Here is a 7,049-nt window from a genome sequence, read left to right on the forward strand (position 1 = left end):
TCCACGATAGTAGGACTGTATCACATAATAACTGCACCTAGAGGTTCACCATTCTATTCTGCTGGGTAGCCACTACATGCTGCTAGGTGTCACTGGTGGATGGTGGGACTCATAGGGATTATCTTGATGATCGATAAACCCTAATGAGTTGAGTTGGAATCGTTCCAACCCATTGAAAGGAGTCTTCAATGATATTGTGATAGAGATCACAATATATCTCACAACTAGTCAGAGTAGAACCTATGGGGTCACACACACTAGACGTATTGACCGATCTGATGGTTGAATAGTGATTAGGAATCACAAATAATCAATTCGATTGATATTCAGTTGAAGAAGGAACAAAGGGAATTAATTAATTGGACTTGAAACAAGAGTCCTACTTCGAGTAGGATTCCTAGAGTCCTAATTGGATTAGGACTGGGAATCCTAGTTGGAGTAGGACTGGGATTCTACTTGGATTAGGATTCCCACAATCCTACTTAGAATAGGATTTTGAATTCAATATGAATTCCTACTTAGAATAGGATTCCTAGAAGTCCCAATTGGATTAGGACTTCGGATTCAAATTGAGTCCTAATTGGATTAGGACTAAAATTAAATACATCCTAATATGGATTAGGGTTTCTTAAGTCACAATTAATTATTAATCTAATGAATCAATAAGACTCCTAATTGGATTAGGATTGAAGAGTTCAATTGAGTCAAAATTGATTCAAGTACTAATTGGATTAGGACTTACCTAGATTGGATCCATTGGTTCACCCTTGGGCTAAGCCCTAATAGGATTAGGGCTTGACCACATTAGGGCAATGCAAACCCTAATGTGGACTAGGGTTTACCAAGAGGGAGGGGCGCAAGCCCCTCCCCTTGATCACTTGGTGCGGCACAAGAGAGGGGGCTGGCGCCCCCTCTTTGGAAAGTCATCTAGGGCTCCTACTTTGGAGGAGCCCTTGATGGCTATAAAAGGGCTTATGAGGCCGGCGCCCTAGAAGCATTGAAGCCTCTCCCTCTTGTGCCGTGGCCACCCTCTCCCTCTCCTTGTTTCAGCCGCAAGCAAGGGAAGAAGAAGATCCAAGTGTTGGCGGCCTCCTCCCCTCCCCTTCCTTCATCCAATGCAAGGAAGAAAAGAAGGCTGCGTGGGGATTTTTCTTCATCCTCTTCTTCCTCCTCTCAAGCATATTCAAGAGTTGAAAGAAAGAGAGGAGATCAGCCATCAAAAGAAGTCTTTGCAAGGGAGCTAGCACCCCGGGAAGACAAGAGATCTTTGATCAGGTCCTCTGCTTCGTGTGGATACCCGTAGAGGCCGAACGTTTGAACGGCTTCAAACGAACCCTCAACCAAAAACCACGAGCTTCAGTTTGCAGTGATCATCTACCCGCACAAGGTGAAGATTTGATCTTCCTAAAAGTTTTAAAAGTATTAATCCTTATCTTAACTACGAACAGTCTAGAAACAGCGTTCATGCGATGAACGTCGATCCCGCTTATGCCGATTCCGCTGCAATCTGATTTTTGTTTTGAAATATCAGCGGCATAGGCGGGTTCCCAACAAAGCCCTCCTCCTCTCCAATTCGTGGCCTCCCTTCTCCTCCTCTTGTTTCAGCCGCAAGCAAGGAAAAGCAAAGAAAAGGTGTTGGCGACATCCTCTTCCTCCCTTCCTCCTTCCAACGCATGCAAGGGAAAGAGGCTGCAAGGCTTGGTGATCTTCTTCTTTGAGTCCTCTTTCATCTTCCTCCTCCCAAGTACATTCAAGAGTTGAAAGAAAGGGAGGAGATCAGCCATCAAAACCAATCTCTGTAAGGAAGCTAGCACCCCGGGGAGATTGAAGCGTTTGGATCGACCTATTGCTTCGTGTGGATATCCGTAGAGGCCGGACACTTGAACAGCTTCAAGCGAACCTTCTTCCAAAACCACGATCATCAGTTTGCAGTGATCATCTACCCACACAAAGGTTAAGATCTGATCTTCCTAATGTTTTCAAAAGTTTTTAATCCTTATCTAACTACGAACGGTTTTTGAACAATATTCATGCGATGAACGGTTGATCCCGCGCATGCCTCTTCCGCTGCCATCTGAATTTTTAAAAATTTTCTGCGGCATGGGCGGGTTCTAACAATTTTATCTTGTTTAATACCATAATCTTCAAGTTGTTGTTTAATCCATAAGATTTGAGCACAACAACTCCCGGCAGCAACATTTTCGGCTTCAGCCGTAGATAGTGCAACCAAGTTTTGTTTCTTGCTAAACCAAGAGATTAAGTTTTCTCCTAAGAATTGACATGACCCGCTGGTGCTTTTTCTATCAAGTTTACAACCAGTGAAGTCTGAATCAGTGTACCCTATTAAGTTTATGCTTGATTCTTTAGAGTACCATAGACCTATATTTTTTGTTCCTATGAGATATTTAAAATTTTTCTTAACTGCAATTAGGTGTGATTCCTTAGGATTAGATTGATATCTAGCACACATGCATACACTAAACATGATATAAGGTCTACTTGCTGTAAGATATAATAAAGATTCTATTATACCTCTATACATCTTTTGATCTACTGATTTACCTGATTCATCTTTGTCTAGTTTGCATGATGAACTCATGGGTGTGCTGATTGGCTTGTTTCCATCCATATCAAACTTCTTAAGCATCTCCTTGATGTATTTTGCTTGATTGATGAAGATGCCTTCTTTAGATTGTTTGATTTGGAGCCCGAGAAAATAGTTCAGCTCTTCCATCATGCTCATTTCAAATTCACTCTGCATTAAATCAGCAAATTCTTCGCAGAGGCAATTGTTAGTAGCACCGAAAATAATGTCATCTACATAAATCTGTACTACTAACATATCTTTATTTTTCTTTTTTAAAAACAGTGTTGTATCAATATTTCCTCTAGAAAATTCATGGTCTAATAGAAATTAGCTAAGTTTTTCATACCATGCTCTAGGAGCTTGTTTTAGACCATAAAGTGCTTTATTTAGTTTATAAATATGATTGGGGTATTGATGATTTTCAAAACCAGGAGGTTGTTCTACATAAACCTCCTCATTAATATATCCATTCAAAAAGGCACTTTTTACATCCATTTGAAATAGTTTGAAGTCTTTAGAGCATGCAAATGCTAGTAATAATCTAATTGCTTCAAGTCTAGCTACAGGAGCAAAAGTCTCATCAAAGTCTATACCTTCTTCTTAATTATAGCCCTTTGCTACTAGTCTAGCCTTGTTCCTAATCACAACTCCATTCTCATCAAGTTTGTTTTTGTATATCTATTTAGTTCATATTATTGAGTATTCAGTGGGTCTTTCTACCAAATTCCATACCTTGTTTCTAATAAATTGGTTTAGTTCCTCTTGCATAGCATTTATCCAATTTACATCATTTTCAGCTTCTCCTATATTTTTAGGTTCTAAGTGTGAAACAAAAGCTAGGTAATTATTTAAGTTCCTAAGAGAAGCTCTAGTTCTAATAGGTTGTGATGGATCATCTAATATTAATTCTTTAGGGTGACCGTATGCATACCTCCAAGCCTTTGTAAGCCCATGATCATCAATTACCTCTTGGCTTGTTGAGGTTTCTCCTATTTGCTTCGGTTCATTCTCTTGTAATGTCATATCATCTATCTTTTTCTCAAGTATTCCTTAGAGCTACTCTCTTGCTAGAAGAGACATCATTAGTATCATCAAAAACAACATGTATAGACTCTTCAATAACAAGGGTTCTTTTGTTGAAGACTCTATAAGCTTTACTTGATGTAGAATATCCCAAAAAGATACCTTCATCAGATTTAGAATCAAATTTACCTAAGTTATCTTTTCCATTATTATGAATGAAACACCTACATCCAAAAATATGAAAATAGTTTACTTTGGGCTTTCTATCTCTCCAAAGTTCATAAGGTGTTTTCTTTATAATTGATCTCAATAAAACTCTATTTAATATATGACATGATGTGTTAATGGCTTCTCCCCAAAAATACTTAGGGAGATTACTTTCACACAACATGGTTCTAGCCATTTTCTCTAGGGTTCTATTCTTTCTTTCCACAACTCCATTTTATTGTGGTGTCCTAGGTACAGAGAAATTATAAGTTATTCCCTTTTTACTATAGAATTCATCAAATAGATGATTTTCAAATTTCGTTCCATGATCACTCCTAATAGCTATAACTGAAGCATTTCTTGAATTAGTAACTTCCTTATGAAATTTCTTAAATACTAAAAATGCTTCATCTTTATGAGCTAAGAACATGACCCATGTGTATCTAGAAAAATCATCTACAATGACAAGGCCATACTTGTTTCCACCAAGACTTGTGGTTCTAGTTGGTCCAAATAGATCCATGTGTAGTAGTTCAAGGGGTCTAGTAGTAGTGATACAATTTATGGATTTAAAAGAGCTCCTAAATTGTTTGCCATATTGATTATTTTTCTCAAATTTTAGTTTTGGCAAATCTATTACAGAATCTCTTTTAACTAATTTTGATATAGTATCCATACTTGCATGACCTAACTTACGGTGCCATAACCAACTTGCATCATTAACCTTAGTATCACTAGCTACTAAGCAAGGACTGTTTTTAGCAAGATCTTCAAAATCTACTACATAGACGTTACCACGTCTAATTCCTTTAAATACTAAGCCATTGTCAATTGAGTTGGTTATGATGCATAAAGATGGCTTAAACAAAACATCAAAACCTCTATCACATAATTAACTAACGCTAAGTAAGTTATGCTTAAGACCATCTACAAATCGTACATTATCAACAAAGGTTGAAGAGGTGATTTGTACTTTACCTATACCAACGATGTGACCTTGGTTATTGTCTCCAAATGTCACAGCACCTCCCTTTTTAGGCTCTAGGGTGAAGAATTGCTTCTTGTCACCCGTCATGTGTCTTGAGCAGCCACTATCCAAGTACCAACAGTTTTTGCAGACCTTGGCTGCAAGACACTCCTACACAAGGAAATCATACAATTTTAGGTACCCAAGTTTACTTGGGTCCTTCAAGGTTAGTAACGTTGGTTCCTTTTGGAACCCAAATCTTTTTAATCTTTTTTTTAATTTCAGATTTTTTGTGGTTACACACATTAGCTATATGTCCTACTTTACCACAATGAAAACAAGTTGCATTTTTGGTTTTACTTTCTTCGGCCTTTACAAAAAAGTTTTTAAAAAATTTTTGTTTGTTGTTAGGCTTATACCCTAAGCCGGCTTTACTAAATACAGCTCTTTGACTATTAAGTATCATGTCTAGTTTTTCAGAACTAAAGGTAAACTTCTCAACTATAGGTTTATATTTTTCAAGTTCTTTTGTTAAGTTTAGTTTTTCTATTTTTAGTAAATTTATATCTTTTGTAAAGTTATCTTTTAGAATTCGGTTACTGTTTTTAAGTTCTGAAACTTTCTTAATTAGTCTTTCGTTATCTTTACTTAAAGTATTAGTTTTTTGAGTTAGCAATTAGTTGCTTGTTTTAAGTTTTAAGTTTTGTTTGATGATAGAGTCCTTGTCCTTAATTAATTTATCGTACTTATGAGTGTAAGATTGATTAGTTAGTTTCAAATCTTTATTTTTAAGGTTTATTGTCTTATATTCATTCATTAGTTCATTAAAAGCATCATACAATTTATCAAAGGTAAAATCTAAATGTGTTTCAGATATTACCTCATTATCATTTGCCATGAAGCAAAAATTTGCTTTTTCATCTTGTTTCTCATCTGATGATGATGATGATTGATCGGAGTCTGTCAAGGTGGTGACAAGAGCTTTCTTCTTCTTGTATTTGCTGCCCTTCTTCAGCAAGGGACAGTCGATTCTGAAATGTCCCGATTTCTTGCATTCATAGCAACCGATTTCCTCACTTTTTCTTTCCTTACCTTTGTCCTTGTTGTAGGAACTTGAGGGATCTCTCCTCTGATGAAAGGACTTCTTCCGGTTGATGAATTTTCTGAACTTTCGCATGAGAAGAGCCTCATCATCATCTTCCTCATTGTCTTCTCCTTCGCTGCTGCTATTGCAAGATGGATCTTTGTTAGAAGAAGTAGATTTGAGGGCTATTACCTTTTTCTTATGAGAGGATTCTTCTTCGCTGTGTTGTTTCATCGTGAGCTCATGCGTCATCAGGGATCCAAGAAGCTCCTCGAGTGGCAACTTGTTCAAGTCCTTGGCTTCTTGGATTGCTGTTACCTTGGCTTCCCATGACCTTGGCAAAGATCGAAGAATTTTTCTAACAAGGTCATTGTTAGCATAACTTTTGCCAAGGCATTTTAGACCGTTGACAATATCAGTAAATCTAGTAAATATGCAAGTGATAGTTGTTGGGAACCCGCCCATGCCGTAGAAAAATTTCAAAAATAAAAGATGCAGCGGAAGAGACATGCGCGGGATCAACCGTTCATTGCATGAACGTTGTTTAAAAACCGTTCGTAGATAGATAAGGATTAAAAAACTTTTTTAAAATATTAGAAGATCAGATCTTCACCTTGTGCGGGTAGATGATCACCGCAAACTGATGATCGTGGTTTTGGATGAAGGTTCGCTTGAAGCCGTTCAAGTGCCCAGCCTCTACGGATATCCACACGAAGCAGGAACCGATCCAAGCTTTCTATCTCCCCGGGGTGCTAGCACCCTTGCAGAGATAACTTTTGATGGCTGATGTCCTCCCTTTTAATCAACCCTTGATTGTGCTTGGGAGGAGGAAGAAGAAGGATGAAGAGAGGTGTTAGATGTATGCCCTAGAAGCCAATTTTTGGCTGACACATTATTAATTCTGGAATATAATTTGTATTTGACTTTATTATTATTGAATAAATAAAAGGCATCTTTTTCATTCATATTGTTTATGTGTCTATGAATCGTCTAAGAATTAAAAAGATGATGATGCATATTCTTAAGAGTTAAGAATTTGAGCCATGCATCATTGGTGATTAATTTCTAAATGCTCCTGATCGATGGATCATCACGAGGACGGTGATCAATCCGATGAGATCAGTGCACAGATTACTTTTCTTAAGGATGGACGAGACTCGAGTCCACAGTGTGGCGACACT

The sequence above is a fragment of the Phoenix dactylifera genome, chromosome 1 (genome assembly GCF_051530095.1).
Source record: "Phoenix dactylifera cultivar Ajwa chromosome 1, Ajwa_hap1_PhDact_Kaust_v1.1, whole genome shotgun sequence".
Classification (NCBI taxonomy): Eukaryota; Viridiplantae; Streptophyta; class Magnoliopsida; order Arecales; family Arecaceae; genus Phoenix; species Phoenix dactylifera.